This window comes from Ischnura elegans, chromosome 7 (assembly GCF_921293095.1).
Source record: "Ischnura elegans chromosome 7, ioIscEleg1.1, whole genome shotgun sequence".
In the NCBI taxonomy this organism is placed as follows: Eukaryota; Metazoa; Arthropoda; class Insecta; order Odonata; family Coenagrionidae; genus Ischnura; species Ischnura elegans.
In genome coordinates, this window is record NC_060252.1 from 83,632,046 (window position 1) to 83,653,017 (window position 20,972).

Below are 20,972 nucleotides of genomic sequence, written 5' to 3' on the forward strand. Positions count from 1 at the left end.
AGGGGACATAACTCACTCAACGGCACAAGCCTCAACTCAATTTCGGAAATAAATGATCAAATCCGCGAATACTCAGCCGAAAAACCTTAATTACGTTTAAATAGTTCCACAGGGTATCGCATTAAATACTAGAATAAAACAGGAAACCGGCAAAACAGGAATCCAATGTCAGACTATTCGAAGATAAAACCTTCAATACTTAAATCTCGTCGACCTATAACTCAAACTTAAAAAGGTAAAATACACTCTGAATAAATTTATTTTCCTATGATTGATACGAATTAACGCAAGAGACAACAAAGAATCTAAAATTGAAAATAATTGAAAAGACCAGCTAAAACATTATGCCACAAAGCGGGCAATGCTGATTCAAGATCGCTCCGACGATTAAAAAAAACATTCAAGCTTATTAACACACCAATTGGAATTAAAAAAAAACAAAAATTTACCGGAGGACTTCATCACATGGTCGTTAACAGTAAGTCACTGTTTCTCTCTGCTTTCCCCCAGCGGATTCGAACCTCACGCACAGATCTTAATTCTCAAGAAAAGTTGACAAGCTTGTGACAGGGTTCCAAGGACTATACAAGGTTACTTCTACCACTGCAGAGGAATTCAACCCAAAGATTCTACCTTCTCCATTTCGTGAAAGAGGCCCAATATTCACAGCCGAGCAAAAAACATCGCTGGGGTCTTCACGCGTCACGTCAGTTTTGAACACGCTCGTACTTGCACACCGCCTCAATCAGCGTGTGGCGGGGGTGTTACGACAACAAATGTGAACCAGCAAGAGAAATTTAGGTGTAGGTACGTTTTGAGTGCTTCAAAGGCTAATAATAATTTAAGTCCTTCAATGTCTGCGGGAAAAATGAAATCCTACACCTAGCCGTTTATGGAATTGTCCACTTATTTCGCAGTTTCTGTCGGACATCAAAATATGTATAACTATGCAGCTTTATAATGACGTCCTCCGTATCAATGCGGAAGGCATCCGTTCTTATTTAACATAGTGGAAAGTGCTTGCTATTTCCTCACTTATTAATTCATTCCAACCGACCCAGGTTTCGACATATACTGCCATGAAAATACACAACCCTGGTAACTTTTCACTGGAAATTCCCTGACCCTGATAACAACAGCCTGAATGTTTTTGACACAATCCTGGTAACTTTTCCAGTGAAAAGTTACCAGGGTTGTGTATTTTCATTTTAACATGGATTTTCACAAAGTTAAAGCCGAATCAATTGATTTCATGTACTACCATTTTCAAGGTCTTCTTCTTCATCTCGAAAATGGCATTATAATCCGAAACCTGGGTCCGTTGCAATGAATAAATAAGTGCGGAAACAGATAAGTACATTTAATTATGTTAAAGATCAAAGATTTCCACCGAATTACGCCGGAAACTGTATATTTTAACATCCGTTCTTAACTGTGGCAAATACTCTCCGCATCTCCAGCGGCCCTCGACCTAATCGGCGTAAAAGCTTTGTACCTGGCAATCGTGCGGCCTCGCATAACCTCGCCGGTGTACATGGAATTGGGGCAAAGACATCCGGCACCCCGGCACGCACTGAACACGTGGTGAACAACAGCACATCGTGAGCGCGATGTGGAACTTGACTAAAACGATAAGGGACGATGGGAAGTGGAGGGGAGGGGGGGGGGCACGAACACTCGGAGGCTTCCCGCCTCGCGAAGAGGTGAGGCAAGGCTAACGCTTTTCCAATTATATTTGGAGTGGAGTGGCGGGCCCAGAGAGGTCCCGGAAATTGAAAGCCTCGGAAGACGGGACGAGGCGGCACTGTGGAAGGCGGCTCGCGGGGCAGGGAGGCTGGAAGAAGAATTCGTGGTTGCCAGTAATGGGAGATCCTGCCTTATCTCACGGACGAGAAGAAGACACTCTTCTTCTTCTTCTTCTTTTACTTCTTCTTAACCTCCTCACCCCATCATTCCAAAAGCCTAACTCTTCGGGAAACCGCGCGCAACATGGCCCCTGAGAACGCAAACTCGGTCCAGGAGACACGTAAAAAATTTTGACGGCCCGTTTAAATTCGCATATTATCAGGCGGTTTCGAGGTCGCGGCCATTGGACTGGGGTTTTAACGGGAGAACGGGGGAAGAGGTCTGGAGGAGAGGCAAAAGACGCCAAGTTCTACGTTTTCAAACGCGGGTACGTCATCCATCCACAGAATTAATTTAATGAAATATGCCAGGTCCTGCAATCATTCTTCCATCTCCATGGTTTACAATAAAACAGCAACGCATGAGCAAAAATTCGCGAAGTGATAAGTAAGTATTCCTTGAGGCACGCGTGTTTACTGCATAAGTCTATTCTTTATCCTTAACAACTAGCCACGTTTTATAAATAAAACCAGAGGATAAGATTAAATTTAGCTAACTTTATGTACTAACCCTTCATGAGGAATAAAATTAAATAAAAATTTACCTCGGAGTTTCATCTGCAATTTCTGAAGGTATTTAAATACAAATTACAGCGAATTACAACGTATAAAGGGGTAATAGGCTAAGGATAAATTTTATAGATAAAGAACGAACTCTGTAAAATATTAAAATAGAGAAGCTGTTATATATGACAGTGAAGCTACACTACATTTCGCCTGAAAGGGTTGGTTTTATCACATCTGATGTTTAAGAAATTCCGAAATAATATCCCAAATATTAATCATAGGTTTCATTCCATTTAGGTTCAACTACAGCATTTTAAATCCTTGTTCGGCACATTAAATCCATATTTGCCCTTCACCCACTGTAATATTCACTCATATTACACCATTAACCTACATATTCACCAGAGAATAAACATTTTTCAATTTAACAAGATAAACTACTAGGTTCAGCTTACTTTGAGCCATGAGGCTGCAATATGAACTCCCAACTCCGCAATTCGGGTGAGGATATCCATCCAGGAAATTACATCACCTCCTTTCGTCTCGGGATAAAAATGTTCAACTTCCTCCGAAGCGCGACGCCTCACGGCCACATCCGACCGAAATGCACTGAAGATCCCTCGCTGAGCTTAAGATTAAGCCACCAGAGGAAAAAAACATTGAGCCTACCACGTGTAAACCTAATAGACATAAAAACTTGTTAATAATCCTTTCCGAAGAGAAATAATCTCGATTTAAATACCCTCTTCACGACCTACACTACAACGACGCCTCTCCAAACAATGTAGATCATCATCAGTGTGGGATAAATAAATGGGAAACACTGAACGAGACCCTTTTTTTTAGAAGACCTTAATTGGCTTTCAGAATGAATGCCCTCCTCTTAAAAGTGCTGCGCAACTCCCGACTTTTCAAAAACACTTCCTACGCGCTTGGGGCAGAGGGTCGTATGAGTCAGGTCCATGCCGCCCACAGAGAGGCGAGAACATCTTTTCGAGAGTGGACAAAAAAGCATCGCTCGGGTTAGGGAACGTGAAAAAGAGCTTGAAGCATAAGCCGACGACACAGCAAGTTATTTTTTTCCACCCCCGAGTCGTTCCTTGCGTGTTTAAGATGGGGGTCCTTAAAGTAGAGCCGAGTTCCACGTGTAACAGGGAGAGAAGAGATGCCCACATCAAGTGAGCCAGTAGTTGAGTTCGTAATTGAGACGGAAAAACGGAGTTTTAACGCATTTATTCTCGTTTGAGATGACGTCATTACAGACAACCTTTACTGGGACGTGCAAAGCTCTGTTTCGCAAAGTATACATACGCCTAAATAGATAGAGCAACGGATATCTTGATATGAAAAACGATGCATATAAAAAAGCAATTAAAAGCAAGAAAATAACCGAATATAATAGATACCATGTGTTCACGCACACGTACAAGGTTCGTTAACCTAATCTTTCCAATAATGGATTTTTATGATACTTGCTTGCCCTATCGGTTTGCTAGATTCTGTAAAAAATTATTATATCAATAGTAGCTTTTTAAAGGTTTATTTACATCCACATAACTAACATAAACCAGTATTAATTTCCACTTCTACCTTAAACCTAATGAAGTTTGATTTACCGAATAGTGCATGAAATTTAATACAAAATATGTAAAATTCTGAAACGTTTTTAACATCCAATGCATTACTTTAAAAATGAGATTATCAGTTAACAAAAAACCATTATATTTTTAATTTTTAACAGTCTCAGGCCTTTTCCTTTTTGATAACTTCATTCTTCACCTGAGCAGTACTCTTCGCTATGCATGATTTCCCTTGTCTCACGTCTTCAAGCCTACTTATCATTTCTCATTAATTTTTCCAATAGCCTACGCTTTTTAATTACTGTAAGTCATATGCTGATGGAAAAAATGTCGGTGGAAATCGATTTTTAAAGTGATCGATCTTAAACCGAAATGAAAAGCTCGCCTTTTCAAGAAAAAATATACATTTGAACAAAAAGATCGATCAATCGAAAAAATCGATGGTCCTTTTCCGAGAAAATGAAGTCTGTTCAAATATACGTTTATTATTCATTCGAAAAACATTTAAAATACACACTTAAGCAGTAAAAAAAATCCCAAAAAATTTGCTTAGAAATATGCTTGGATTTTTAGCGGTAAAAATTTACAAATGGATCCAAAGAAACGTTTGGGGACCATCCCTAGGCTAACATTTTTGAGAAAGATAAACTGATGGAGATGCTTTCTTGATGATCGAGGGTGTGACTTTACAATCTTACCGGCCTTAGAGAGAAGTCTTTCACATGGGACAGATGACGTTATCATAGGCAGTGGAAAAATCGAGTTTGGATCGAAATCCGATAATCATGGCTCCATCTCCACGATATTTGACTGTTAAAACTCGATTTTCGATCTTAATTGAAAACGATATTTTCATCACTAAGGTTTCACCGAAGTCCAAAAAGCTCCTAGTGGCAAACACATCGATTATGTGGGAGGAAAAGCATATTACAGCATATTATCGCTAAATAATAAATCGACCACGTCCTACGCAGGCAAGCTGCCATTTCCTAGTATTCCGAAGCAAAGATGTCCGCGACACCGAGGCGGCGGCTGCGCGCAGTTCAGAGGGGAAAACAGTCACGAGGGGAACAAATAACATCATTCCGTCACCCTGCTTCCACCCAACCGGAGAGAGGGAGGGAATTTTCCCCTAACGACTCGGGGGTCGCGACAACCAACCCCTTCCCTCCCACGTCCCGACCATAAAACACCCGAGAGGATTCGTCTCGTCAGAGGAGGCTCAAGGGTCCACCCCCAAAACATGAGCACTCGTCTACCCGCGATAATGACACGCACGTGAGATTTACGGGACGACCCCAGACACATAGCCAATCACCGAGAAAGAGAAAGCACTAAGCGAGAGTAATTCGTTCATAAGACAGCAATTTATAAGGATCACGGAAGTAACAGAAGTAGTATTAGTATTGAATATGTAATAGTATCACATTCTATGGATAAACGTTACAGTCCTTCGTTGAAAACGTATCTTTACAATAGCATGTACGGTAAAGATTGCTGAAGTATGCTGTACCTCATAACTTTAATTGTATGCCACAGGATCTATGTAATCTAAAATCTTTGGCCGAAATTAAAAGAAAATTGAAAGAATGGTAGATTAGTGAAACTGTAAACTTGTGATTTCTTTAATTAATCTGAGTTCTACAAATTATGTTAAATTCTCATATTTGGGTTTCAAAGTTTCCAAAACTTTGTGTGTCATGTTATTATTTTTTTTGTTTATGAAGTTGAAACTTGAAATGTAATATAAATGCTACGATTTCAATGTGCCACTATGCAGGATAAATGGAAATCTCTGACAAGCCATATGGCTTAGAAGGACCAAGTTGTACTTGCTTATAAAGGCAATCTATGTTTAAAAAAGATCTGATGATTTCACGGAGAATGCTGGTAGAGAAGGCTGCTCGAGTGTTCCACCGGGTAACCCCCTGCATGGCTGCCAACGTTTCGGGGTACCAGTCATACTTCATCCTCAGGGCTGAACGTCAGCAGCAATGACGGAGATTACCCGGTGGAGTACCAAAACTAGTGGCGTAGCGAGGGAGGGGGTTCAGGGGGTCCTGACCTCCCCCCCCCCCCCTCCCCCGAAATATAAAAACACAATTACTTTGCTTCATGAGGGAAAACAAAACATTAAAACATCATGAATTTTCAAAAGATTGCTTTGACAAAAGAAGTTTTTTCGATTGTTAAGAGAGCTAAAATTAGTTAAAACCCTTTACTTAGTTCCCTGTTTTTCAAAAATTTCCCCTCTGGTTTTTGACCTAACGAAATTCCTGGCTGAGCAACTGATCCGAGCAGCCTTCATTACCGTACATGCTTGACTTTTTCCAGGACTAACAAGTTGATATGCACGTAGTTTTCAGTAGCATGCCGTTAGTTTCTGACGTATTCAGCTCTAGGTCTAAGTACGGTGGTAACGGAATCAAAGCTGCATGCATAGAGACAGCTAAACCTGCCAGACGCGTGCAGGAGTCATCTCGGTAACCCCAACACGGTGATTACTTGGTGCAAGACGGGTAGGAATATCTCCACCCAACATAAGACATGACTCGCTAGGTAAAATGCAAATGCAGGTTTTTATTCCTCATAATACTCTCAGGAGGACGGTTGGCTAGTAGTGAGTTTTCACCAACATGCAACATAGATACTATATTTATGCATATTTATGTGGGCGGTGTGAGCTTCTACCTAGTACTCGTTTCCGACAGGACAGGTTTACTGTTATTCAAACCTAAGATAACCGCACGGAGGTGAGTTATGAAAGTAACTTCATCCCTTCATGCATAGGCTCAAGTGGTAGCTAACAGGCTAAATGCTGTCCCGTGACAGTAAAACTTAGTTTGATCACCCACTTCATTCCCAAACAAACTGACTCGTGCTCAAGCACTGCATAACACTTACACCTCCTTCATTACTGTCATAATAAATCGTAAGCCAGGATTTTTATAAAGACGATTTCCATTGATATGCAATTCCAAAATCAAAGATATTTCGTTTAAAGTAAATTGTGAAGTTAATGCAAGTACTTATTTTTCCATTATGAAGGGTGCGAAAATTTTTCGCAAAGAAAGTTTCATACATTATCCAACTTCTATCTTTACCCAGAATGCCTTCATGCTCTGATCATATTTCTCCCTCTGACTCAACACATACCCCAGCTCCCTTTCACCAAATCCATTAACCCCTGCCTTGCACATTTTCCTGGCATTCTCCCCTATTTTAGTCCCACATTCCCAAGCTCTTCACTCTGCTCTCCATCCTCACACCAGCCTCCTTTGTCTCCTCAAACTCAACATAATCTACCATGTCTCGTATCTCACTGCTCCGTTACAACCATTTCACTTTCTTCATTCCTCTCCATACCTACATGTTCAACGTTCGCAGCTAATTTTCACCCTACTTTCTTAGCATGACCACGCAAGTAACATACATAAATAATTTTATGCGCGAAATGGAGACTAACAAGTAATTTATTGAAACTAACACTCAGAACACCCAAACTAAATCAAAGGTATTCAAGACTGATGATTCGTCCGACAGAAATAGAACCACTTTACTTTAGAAATCGCAGCTAATTAACGGCTTTTGAAATGTTAACTCTAAATGACAGGGGCGCATAAACAACAACGTCAACGAAAGGTGGTGCCCTGATCCGGAAGCAATCGATTAGTCGCGAAGGTCACTCACACCGACGCCTATGAGGTGCATTACTGGGTACTATCATAGAGTAAGTAAATACTTATTTTGTGGTACTATGCAGATGAACAAGGATCACATCAGAATTCCCGGTCTAAAAAGCACAACATGAATGTGATTCGTTTTTATGAGCAAGTGGATTGATTCAGAAGCGATTCAATGGGTCTTTCACTCCCAACGTGCAGACAACTAAACTATTCTCTGGCGACATTCAGCACATTCCTTGCAGTTGGGAGAGACAGAAAAAACATAGCGCACACATTTTACCCAAAGCGTCCCGTAAATAGATTCCCTAGAGACCATTTCCTATGGGAAACTCGTTTATTCTCTAACCCAAACAGCCATTCCATGCCCAAACAAATGATAGACTAACTGAATCAATGCAGTGAATAGCCTCAGTAGCCAGGATTTTGGCACCGAACACAACACACTCTTAGGATTTATGGAAAGATTCCTCGCTCGACAACATCGGCGGAAAAAAGACGATCGATATCAAGATATGCCTTGGAGGCCGTTAAACCTTCTGAGAAAAATAATACATCCCCGAAAAACGCAGAGTTTTCGTTAGAGTAGAACCGGATTAAAACCCTTGGACAAAAAAAATAACTTTCTCTCTCTCTCTCTCAAGCCTCGACCTTGAGCAAGGCTGATGCAAAAAAATAAAAGGAGCGACGGGCGCGTATAAAAAAAGCCGTAATCGTCTCCTGAGACCACATCTTTTTTACGCACAACCTTTTTTCCACGGAGATAAAATGAAGATGAAGACGACGAGAAGAGGAGATAGGAAGCTTCAGAAGAATAAAAAGTCTTCACACGACGCGAAGAATGAAAGGCACGGACATTCCTATCGCACGTTCGCGCCATCCTCATTAAGGGTCAACAGCATTGGTCCGATAGAGATTCTGATAATAAGAATGCTATATTTATTTTAAATGTCCGGCCGCACATTTATGCAAATGTGCGGCCGGGCACGGGAAAAAACTTTGAATGCATTGACAAAACTTTCGCGGTCCATGCATGAAATGCCCAAGCTTGATGGTAAAATAGCCGACGTTTCTTCTCCCTAGCCCGAGATGTCTCAACGGCTGAAGGGTTCCGGAACGTTACGCATCAATGTAAACCACATTAGCCTTCTCCCCCGATATGAAACCATAAATTAATGCGCAACGTTACGGAATCCATCAGCCCTAAAGGGAGAAAAGGGAGCAAAAAAAACCTGCTATTTTAACATCAAGATAAGGGTAACCCCAAAATCATTAGAAATTCAACTTTTATGAAGTGAAAAGTTGACCTTTATAGGTGACGGACTGCATCCAAATCTGAAAATTTGCTCACCCAGGAGGAGGGAATACTGATCATACTAATGTGAGGGGTAGTGGGAGGACTAAAAATGCTTGAGTGGACAGAGGTGCGACGAATGTGAAAGCGATGAGATAATTTTCTATGGATATAATGATTAGCAGCCATAAATTGTGAGAGGGAATGACATTGATTCTTCTACAATTCAACGTAAGTTTCACGGTAGGTAAAATTTGCATTAGGTACGTAACAAATATCCAAATTTAGGCTTAACCACAATAGATCCATATAACTGATATAACTTTATATCTACGCATCAAAAGTAATATTGCAGAGACAAGATAAGTCTTGTATTCAGCACAATCTAACATAGTTGAACGAGACGAGCTGATGAACTGTATTTAACGATTATCAATAGTACATAACGATTCCAAACTTCGTAATGTCATAGATACATTAATTTTCTCGTTGTGATCATCATTTCCCCACACTTTCAACGGCAACAGCATAACATTATTTTCATGAACAGCAATATTTCGGATTTATAATACGATTTCCAGAAAATAAAGCGCATTATGAAATATTATTTTGTTCTTTTCAGCGCATAGAGCTGGTGAAATTTTATTGGGTTTCCTCCGAGTGAGATGCTTGTAGACCGACGTTACGATGGCTGCGTACTCAGGGCATAACAATTCGAATACGGTGCCTCCTCAAATAGCGGTCTGTTCAGCGACATTTTCGGATTTTCATGCCCTGAGGACAATGGCAGAAGCAGCCATCGAAGGATCGGCCTACAAGCAACTCACCCTGAGGAAAACCCGATAAGATTTCACCAATGGCCCCCTTCCATTCAATTATAAATCCTATTCGCTTCATCCCAATTACCACTCACAAAGTATTAACACTAACACGGCGTTGGTACACCATAACCGCTTGTTAGTGCCCGCTCCATCCAGAATGTCTCCTATGCATCTCATTCAGTAATATCCTATCCTCGCCCACCTTGTCCAACGCTTCCTCCTTCCGTTTCCTTTCCATCCATTTCACCTATCTCCATTCTCCTCCTCAAACCTTCCTCCAATCCATCCACGTCCTCTTTCACCAGTGTCCAAGTCTCTACACCACAGAGCCTTATCCCTCCAGATCAGACTCTAACCCATTTAAGAGGGGATTATGACAGCTCGCACAATTCCTCTTCATCATCCATCGGTGGACTTACCCCGGTGCCCGAGTGTACAGTCACACACAAAGAAAGGGAGGGCCCTATTATCTGTGCCACAACACCGTAAATCTCCCCGGATGGGAGAGAGCGTGCACGTGAATATTAATCCACATTTCACGGGGAGTAGGTTCTTTCGAGGCAGCAAGGCAGTCGGAAGAAGACAAGGGGATGAGCCGCGAAGAAGAGTAAGAAGTCTAAAGCCCCGGCTTCCTATAACCGCTGCGTGATGCGCGGTTCTTGAAAATCAAGGCTTTAGAGGGCTCCTATCCCGACCGTCTGAGCACAAAGTAAATGCATAAATCCAAATTATACCAACACTAGGTATGTATTTACTCCTCGTGCAGCTTAAATTCTCTTAATCCATCATAACCTAATGTTGCTTCTAAGTAGCATAAAATTTTTTATATTTTAGCTCCATTGAGAAAAGAGTTAAACTACTTACGTGTTCTTTTGCACTGTAAATATTAATGGCAAACTATGTAGCTGCCACAATAATTATGATTGAGTAGAAAATTGTCATACTTTAAAAAATTTAGAAGTCTTGAAATTCAATTTCTCGCAGAAGCAGCTCTGGATCAGAAAGAGTTAAATACAACAGGAAACAATACACTTGAGTAGGTTCTACAGCTACAGTTCAACGCGAACACTTCCCCAATTTATTTTCGTACAGAATACTGCATTCAAAGATGACATTTTTTGCTGTTAAAAATCATAAATTGGACCCCGCGCGTTTCAGCTAATATAACCTAGCAAATAAAAAGTAGAAAAGTAAATAATTATCAATTTTATTAATATCATAAATCATAGTTTTCCTGATTTAAATATTCAGTCATATTTTTTCGCTCTAATGGCAATAACTATGCTGTACTTCTTGACCACATATTTCTCTATAACTAACGGCAAAATTTTCTTTATAGATTTTTATAGCAATCTGAATTCCGTCTCCATTAAGATCACATTGCCTTAGACAAGACATTTTTATTCCAGCCTTTATATCAACTCACCAACCTGTCCGTTTGTCTGTTTGTCTGGTACAAATCTTGTAACTGAAATTTGACTCACTTCCTGTGAAGCAAAAACGCTGAAATTTTGCACACTTCTTCATTTCCGATGACAATACATGAAAATATAACTTTTTCTCTCCAACCCCTTACCATTCACTGAAAATTTAATAAATATAGTGACTTTTTTAATACGTCACTTTTGGTTTTTCGGGGTCACTGAGTTTTTTTTGCTTTGTGTCATATATAAACGTTGCTCATCCCCTGTAATCTAAATATAAAGGCTGGTTTTTAAAAAAAAAATTTTTATAAGAGCTTATATATTTCGTGTTTACACAAAACGACGCGGGAAGCTCAACATACTAAGTGACAACGAATATAATTCCAGAGTTGCCGCGAATTGCTCGAGAAGTCGGCGTATACCGAGACACACAAAAATGTGGGTCTCTATAGCTATTAAACCATATCACAGAAAAAAGTAAAGTAAATTGGTGAACGAGACTAAAAGGAGGCTAACTTCGGGGAGAGCCCTACCCTCATTGATCCAATGAAACCTTGGGGTTAAACCTTTGAAAGGCATTCTTCTCTTGTAAGAATAGAAATAAACCGAAAAAAAATTCTTTCATCATCATTCCACGCTGTTTGCCTCTCTCCATCTTTTATTTAATATTTAATGACGCGACAAATTTCACACAATGGAGACCAAAGCGAACGGCAAAGAACGAAGGAAAGAAGCGTGGATGGAGGGTGACTTAAAGAGGACAGAGGAGACCTCCGCGACGAGGGAAAGACGGGAAGAGAAAGTGTCGAGATGAGGGCGGGGAAGGAATCACGCGCGCAAGAATGTAGAGGAGGAACTCGAGGAAGCTCGCACCAAATGCTCCACTGGATTTTCGCCCACTTTTTTCCCTTCTCTCTCCCGCTAGCTCGGGAGATACGAAGTGATGACGACAGGAGACATCAGCGTCGGGGTGAGGGAGGAGCGGTTGAAATAAAGACGACGCACTCGCTCAGTTCAGCACGTTTCTTCAACCGCTCGGGTCATTTGCAACGAGCATCAGTGGCGTAACTATGGGAGGTGATGAGGGGATGTATTCCCACCCCACCCCCAAAGCCTCAGAGAAATCAAAAAATTATTTTCAATCTTGTCTGGATTAGACATATGATAACTGCATCTACTTAAAGTTTAATTTTATGTCCCAAAATGATGTAAAATGCATTTTCAGGCATTTCCTGAACTCCCCGCTTCCTGGGAGGCAGCCCCCACTAACCTCCCTCATCCCCCCCAAACCATATTCCTAGTTACGCCACTGACGAGCACAGTCACATATATCTCATTTACAACATTAAAACACACCGGCAATTTTCCACAAAATAATCGTGGAAGGTTACTTAGGATTTCCACCGGGTCTGGTTCTTCATCGTCATCAGGGCATTCCCTGCCCTGATATCGTATAACGTAACATCGTCAGGTTGGGACAGCCACTTAGCCTATACGTAGAAAACCTCCACTATTGCCAGTTCGACTTCCACTAGATTAAGCCAGATAACGTACAATTTAAACAGGAATACGGAATAACCTCACAGGTCATATCATGAGACATGATGGCTTAATGAAGACAGCCGTCGAGGGACAAACGGCAAGAGCGGAAAAGGAAGATCCTGAATGAAATATATGAAACCGGGTAGAGGAGGATGTGAAACAGAAGAAATACGTGGGTGTGAAAAGATTAGCTGACGGGAGACTTTAATGTGGAGCTACGTTAAACCAACCTTAGGATTGTCGACCAATGATTATAATGAGCTCATTTCGAATTACTTCACAAGCGCAATGCTACAATTCGATGGTTGGCTTGGATAGGCTAAGACGGATTTTTCCACGGTCAAGCCAAGAGCTTTATAATATTAAAAAATAAGGACTGGAGCGATGTTGTTTTCCCTGAGCCATATCGTACCGCTAGGATTTTTTCCGGTTGCGCTATCAGCCTCCATCCGGGATTTGAACTTGGGACCCTACAGTGAGCAACTTAACTCCCAACAACTATTCTACCCAAAATGGAAATGAAGAGGCGGCTTAAGATTTGACTTATTCGTCCACTCTCGCATATTCTCGTGAAGGAGGGGAAATATGCAGACGACAACGATAAGTATCATTGTTATCACGAGGCAGATTCCACGGATTTTCACTCCGAAGCGATACAATCAACGAAAACTAACGAGAAAGGCTGAATTCTTATCCACCGAGACATTTGAAACTAACCATAATGAAGTAGGGTGGTAAACATTATCTTATAAATAAAAATAATAACACTAGGACCCATACTGATTTGAATGACCAAATTATTTAATACGCCATCGCCTCGTTTTGAGAGCGAGATGACATGGAGGGTGGTTTTGGAGGCTTACCTAATGCATATATGGGTACACTTAAAACAGAAATATTAAAATAAACGATGAGGAGTACACATTCTTCAATACTGGAGAAGTTCCATAATATAGCACAGTCGTTCCACTTAATAACCATTGAGAAGACTTGAAAGTTATTACGTAAAAGTAGATTTTGCAGCAAACGTTTTTAATGCTAATGAAATTCCCTTCAAGCTGCGAAGCTTGGCATTCTACAAATTCCACCATGAATTTCCCAGCCGCTCCTCGGTTACATCTCGCTCGTCATCAAGACGGACAAAGGGCGTGGTTGACGTAAATGAAGAGCGCAAGGATTGTATCCGAGGGAGACAAGGGCGGAGAAGGGAATTTTCTTGGGTTGAGGAGGAAAAGAAAGCAACCACTACAGCGTTGAGTGCACTTCATTCGCGTCGGGTTCTACGCCCACCCCATCGCCGCAGTGGACACGGATATCTCGAGGACTAGGAGGACAGGGATAGCAATACGTATAGAGGGGACGTATAGTCCTTTCTCAACCCCCACTATTTAAACAACAGGATACTGATAAGAGATTTCTTTTTACCCTCCCTCTCTCCTTCGTAGTCAATCATAGTAATTATTCCAACCCCTCCCCTATTCGGTGATGTAACGTAGTCTTTACTAATGAAATTTTCAAAATAAGTCCAATACACATCTCATTCTTATGTATTAATAATCCAGGACTAATAAATAAGCCGAACTAAATATAGTGGAACTATCGAATAACATGAAGCGTGCGTAATATTAATTTATAGTAGGAATAGATACAATACAAGTCGTAGTTATTAATGGACACCACAACCACCCCCCGAATTAGTGGCGTAGTTAATGCACCAACCTTAAGGGAGGCGAATGCTGCGAACTTGTCTAGGGATGAATATTTACATCTCCATCGACATTTCCACTCTGACGTAGGTCCTTCACGTAAAATGATGACAAAGCGAGCGTTTAGTTTTTACTGAACTCTAACTAGGAGTTGAGACTCGAGAGAAGGCGAAAACTAGGGATTGAAGACTCTGAAAATAAAATTTCCACAACGCAAGGATAAAATCGCATGGTTTGGAGATGAGCATACAAATCTATTTATTAATTAGCTGCAATGCACCTTCGCTGGCTTCGGTTAAGTCCTCACCAGCCAAAGCAATGGTCGCGGGCTCGAGTGCCGCGTGGGTAAGTAACTCTTATCCTGAGCATGGATGTTTGTGCACGTTTGATTGTAAATGTTGTCAAAAACTCCGATGTAAAGGCCGAATAGTATTGCTTTTGGAGGTGCGGACATAAATAAATACGACAGCTTTTTTCAAAGTACACTCAAATCGAAGGAATAATTAAAAGTAAAACATAACAGTGAATTAGGGTAATTAAACAGCAAACCTGTTCGCGATACTTCGTCAAAAAAGATTTATCATCGCACTCCAGTTATGCGCCTTGATCCCCATTTCCACTCAATCCCTAAACCCAAGAGATTTTTAAAAAATAGTTCTACAGAATATGACACGCCTGCCTGCGAACATAACAACGATAAAAACTGAAACTCGAGCTCGTGCCGATGAGGAGACGTCACCGAAACTGGAAGGAAAAAACAGCGGTGGCTGAACCTGCGAATGCAGAGTCTTTTTACACCGCACCACCAATGAGGAAGCTTTTGGAAATGCGGAGGGCTGGATCATTCGGGAGGAGGTGAAGAAAAAAATTGTGGGAGACGTTCTACGGGCGTTAAAGGCAAGCCCCATTCCGTCATCAATCATCATCCCACGACAGCTGCAGGCGGGTCGTCGGCTAAGACACGATGGGGTCACGGGGTAAGGGGGGAAGGCATATGAGGAGGAGGAGGAGGAAGAAGAAGATGAGCCGCTGTCGGTGAGAAGGGGGAGAGAGAGTGCTACGTCGTCTGGAGTGGAATGGAGAGGGGAAAGATTTGTAGATCCAGCCCTCGAGGAAGGGAGACGTGTGAGGTGACACACACTCCCACGATCCCCACGACCTAACCGATACCACCAAACGAAGGGACGACTGGTAGAGCATGGAGAGATTCGGAGATTTAGGCGAGAGATACGCAGGAAACATTGCGATGAGCAGTTGTGGAAAAAGATTATGCACATACTCAGACAGCGCTACGCAGTAAAAAATCAATTCGACTGACCAATTGGAATTAATCCTTTCCATTAAAAAACGAGTTAAATACCGTGATCTTAGGTTTTCCCGGCGTATCAGTTACAGAAAAGTTTCTCGGGTTTTCCACCGGTTGATGTCGTCCATGTCTCCCGACGTTTCGATCCGCGACTTGCTGAGCATCCTCAGGGGATCTTCCGAATGACATGGACGACATCAACGGGTGGAAAACCCGAGAAACTTTTCTGCGAGTTAAATACCATTAGGAGGTACAAAAAGAAGCTTTCTTAATCATACTCCATCTACATTATTATTATAGTATTCTACCGATTAAGGTAGGTTTCATTGGAGTACTTAGGAACCATTCTGGGAGCCTCCCCTTCCTTCAAGCACTTCCCTCTTCAATTCACTATTAGTCCTTCTCCCTTTAATTCAATCTAAAAATCCTGTTCTCACCCTTCCTTTATCTCGTTTACCTAACACTCTACCCAAATTATGAATATATATCTTTCAAAGCGACACGTAGAACATCATATTAGAGCCCCACTATATTTCCAGGTCCGACAGAAGCGATAAATTTGAGAGATATTTTGTCGAACGGACAGATATGAGAATTCGCCTGCCCTTGAAACATTAAGGACTTCAATAAATGCTAGTCTTGTTTCTTTAGAATTTGCTTTTTACATGTAAACACCTAGTGTCCTAACGACCCTTGCCACACCCTTTTCAGACACCTTACGGGGTAGCATGTAAATGTAGATGAACTCAAACGCTGCAACCAGACGACTGATCTAAAATGTAATGATAGACTCGAACATTTTTGCAGCGTTTATCAGATGATCTCTGCATTTCATTCGGGTCCTCACCGCGTCCGTTGGCTTTTGTTGACAACAGTTTCGTTGACATAGCACCAAGCGTCTTCAGGTCGAAGGTGATGAAACACGGAAATCTGCCACTGTGTTTCATCACCTTCGAACTGAAGACGCTTACTGCAATGCCAGCGAAACTGTTGTAAACGAAAGTCAACAGACGCGGTGAGAATCCGAAAAATGCAGTGAACAGGTAAAGATAACGCCCTATTGCCTTAGATACTGGTCACTTTACTTTGAATTCAACTGTAACCAAGTGGAGTTGAAAAAACCTTTAACGAACGTTGAGTGTTCACCCTTTTCTCTCAAAGTAACACTTAAAGAGTATCCAAACATCAATCCCAAAAAGTGATCAAATTACGCCAAACATCGATACTCTTCGAACAAAGAAAAGATTATCCTTAAAAATTGAAGTGCTCAAGTAACACAGAGAGATTAAGACGATAGGTACGAACCAACATCATTACGAGCGCACTCAACCCAGATTTCACAACTGGAGCAATTTCTTTTCATCACAGATCAGAAAAAAAGAACTCGAGAGCCATTTGACGAAGAGCAATATGAGGAGGAGATGCACTTAATCCGAAGCCTTAACCCCACCAGCCCTCGATTGCCTCGAGAGGAAACTAATTAAAGTGTCTCAACCGTATTAAATTCCAAGCAAAGATAACAGTTTGCGGGACGTGCACTTGGGAAAAAAATCCTCTTTCTTGGGGAGAATAAGGGGATTGAGGACGTTGACGGAACCTTCACCATTGAAATGCCCGTCAAGAAATGAGGGAAGACGCCGTGCGGCCTTATGAAGTTAGAGCGGTATCAGCGGAAGTCAACTGATGTACTCGGACTACCTATTATTTACGCAAAAGAGTCGCATAAAAATTTCAACAAAAGAAAACATAATTATTAATGAATTGTGAGTTTAATTTTGCACCTCAGCATAATAAAAACGTAAACATTGATATCTAAAGGGTATTTACAGTAATCGATTTGACTAGTTTCAACACTGCTTCGAACCTTTGAACACTGAACTGTTGACGACACTTTTGATTAAATTTGTGCTAAGTGAGCGGTAAATCCTAAATAAATATATTTATTTATAAATAAAAGATATGTAAGAAGCATGTAAACAAAAGATATGAAATACGTATGTAAAAGCCAGGATACTAAAAGGATTTGCGTAATTTAGGCAAAGTCGGTTTAGTGGTTTTGGTTTCGCGATGCTGGTACCGGAGATTCCCAGCCACCTTGCCAGGTTCAGGGCAGTTTTTCGCAAATCTCTCTCTTATTTTATCACGAACTTATACTTTCCCGGACATTCGTCACAAAATTTTGCTTCTAATGAGTGCCGTCTCATCAACATCTTGTTACAAAAAACTTCGCTAGCTCGAAAAAACCTTATTTCTCCATTAGAATCCATGTCAAATTATCCTAACTTTACTGTCATACATCTCAAAAAACGGCACGTGGGAATTCCTATTTCTTTGGATCATTAAAAGTGCGTCTTTCAAAGAAAATGTGACCAAAGTTTCATAAAATGCTCGTTACTTTTACCGAGGCGTTCTAACTACCATAAGGAGTGGTGGACGAGGCAGGGACGGAGCAAGACAACGCCGAGGAGACGATCCGGAGGGAGATGTGGCGTAAAAAAAATCCCGATACCGGGGACTGCAGTCCATAAGCCTGCGACGGATTTTACGGGCCGCCAGCTGCACCGAACGTCTTCCTATCTTCCCCTCAAACTCTTGACTAACTCTCGGCCGGTTAAATATTTTACTGCGGCGCTGAGGCAAGCCAAGAATTCATCAACGGAGTGACAGCGAAGTAAAAGATGATTTCGATCGTGTCGTCGAATAAAGATTGGTATCGTGTACTTCCCGAAGAGGTAATGAGGCAAAATAAGGAACCAGTAGACACGTCCAAGGTTGGTTGAGAGGATCATTAATATAAGCGATAATCTACTCCTTAAGGTAGGTTAATATGGGGCCCAGCACACAACTAGTGATCTGCACCGCAAGCCGCTTTCCTCCAATTACTTTATTCAGTTAAACATGCACCAAACTTCAAGTTTTTTTTTACCTGCCATCAAATTATTTCAAATTAAAAAGTTGTGAGCACCTCACCAGTTGAGGCAGGTTCCTATACATGGGTGGAAACATGAGACACCATCTGCAAGTACGTTAACTGAGATATTTTACGTCCAATCGAATTCGAGCTGCATGAAACCTTATTTTTACTATAGGGTAAAAGAAACAACTTTAGAGACGCCTTCTAGTTATAATATTAATGCGCTTTTTTTCAAATGCCACTACGGCCGGGTGGTTAACAAGGTCATTACAACTAAGATAATTCATCCAGCAGTTACGGTGTGAAATCAGTAATTTATCATCTGATATTTAAGAATGTCATTCCATAATGCTCGCATTTTAATTTAATTAAAAAAACGCAAATTTACTGCATAAAGCCAGGAATATACATTATTGAGAAAATGGGGGAGAATTTATTTCACTTGCAGCTTTGAACCACAACAATAAACCCACGGAACTGCCTCGAGCATGTTCATGTCTCCCTAATTTTCAAAGTCATATACTCGAAAGTAAAACCTGCACATGTATTTCTAACAAAAATAGATAGCATATAACCATACTTGGATTGGCGTCACAAAATTTTATTGCGGCAAATAAAAAAAAATGGCTTCACCCTCGTAGAGATTACACCAAGTAACTTTTAAAGAAATAATTTAGGCCATCGCTGTTTTGTAAACAGAATTAATGCCGATGTTGATGGACCGATTAAATGAACGAGCGCGGGTAAGGGATGTTATACGTTAAAATCGAGACGAGTTTATAGCATTTCGCTCGTGTTCCAAATCTTGAGTGCATCAGGATGGTGATCATAATAGCTGGCTTTCGTTGAAACAAACTGGAAGCAGCTGAGAAGTAAAGAGCTACGATATATGTCATGCCTTGTATTTATGAGAGTATCTTTTATTAGATTATAAAAGAGCATGAAACCAACAGTAAAATAGGTCGAAATTTATGCTAGGAGCCTCCTATATTGAAACATTTGACTCACACCAACATTACAACGGCATATCTATTCGGCAATGCGGGACATGAATTATTGGCCCATAACCAATGAGCATCACACGGGTAATATCATCAATTAGTTGGAATATTAGGCGCAAAAAGGGCGCTTTTAATGCATTGAACATAGGATAGGAGAGTATTATGTCAGCTGGATGTTCTCAAGGGATCACTGCTGAGTGTGGTGAATCACGACAATCAACACTCTTTCCATGCCCTAATAAACATCACCACTACAGTCTAGAGAAATTATCCTAAATTTAAATAAAGTTTCCAGGTGTTTTGTAATGGCAATTTTTTATTGAAAATCGGTATGTTATGAACCACTAATAGTACATACTTGGTAATTTTCCATCATTTTTTTCGTTTCACGGTGGGATACAACTTCACTGAGGAGAAACCATGGGGCCAAGTAGGAGTGACTCACGCCGAGTCAAACGAGGACAAAAAATACTGCCGAGGATCTTGAGACGAAAGAAAAACCATGCTTCTCGGAAAAATCATCCCCCGTCTCGGATAACTAACTAATGGAAATAAACTGGAATGGCGCGAAAGGAAGAGACCTTGCCCAGAAGACGAAGGAACGGAGCGGAACGATGAGAGCAAGAGGGTAAAAAACAAATGAGGAAAAGACAGCGCGGAGTCATAAGGACTAGGGGAACGAACGGAGCGAGATGGGCAAGCCCGGAGAGCAAATACAAAAAAGCGCAATGAAAGAGGAGGAATGATAAATAGGTTATTCCCTGTTTTGAGGAGAGAGGGGTGTCCTATAACCAGGCTACAACTCTATACGTTGCCGGGTAGATGAAAATTAAGGGTGCAAAAAAATTGGGAGGCAGAGGAACGGAAGTTTAAATTGGGTCGTAAATAGCTCCAGTGTGGAACGGAGAAAAAAATAAATAACCGATGGGATACATATCTAATGACTTGAAACAAAATGGAGAGTAATTGATGCGGATGGGACGAAGGTAACCCGGCAGGGAAAAATGCTGGAAATTAATCCGAACATCGCAGGGGCCGCGGAAAACGAACCACGGCAAACCACGAGAGAGAAATGAGGCATTTTGGGCCGTGCGATTAGGATAACGTCCAAACACGAGCGTGATTCATGGACGGGAGGGGGGAAAGGTGGCAGATATGACGACTGTTTTTGTCGAAGGAAATTATATTCACATCCCCACGCGGACGGGCGATTCATAGCGGGCCCATTTCGGAAAAAAGTCGATTTTTTGATCGGAAGGGAAAAAAATTACGACGCGGGTTCCACATGTC

At 41.2% G+C, this 20,972-nt stretch overlaps 1 protein-coding gene across 2 annotated transcripts in view; it reads right to left on the reverse strand.

Annotated features, from left to right (window-relative positions):
• The window catches only part of LOC124161858 (ubiquitin-like protein 3), a 596,237-nt gene that overhangs the window by 369,428 nt on the left and 205,837 nt on the right, over positions 1-20,972 (reverse strand). The window lies entirely within an intron of this gene.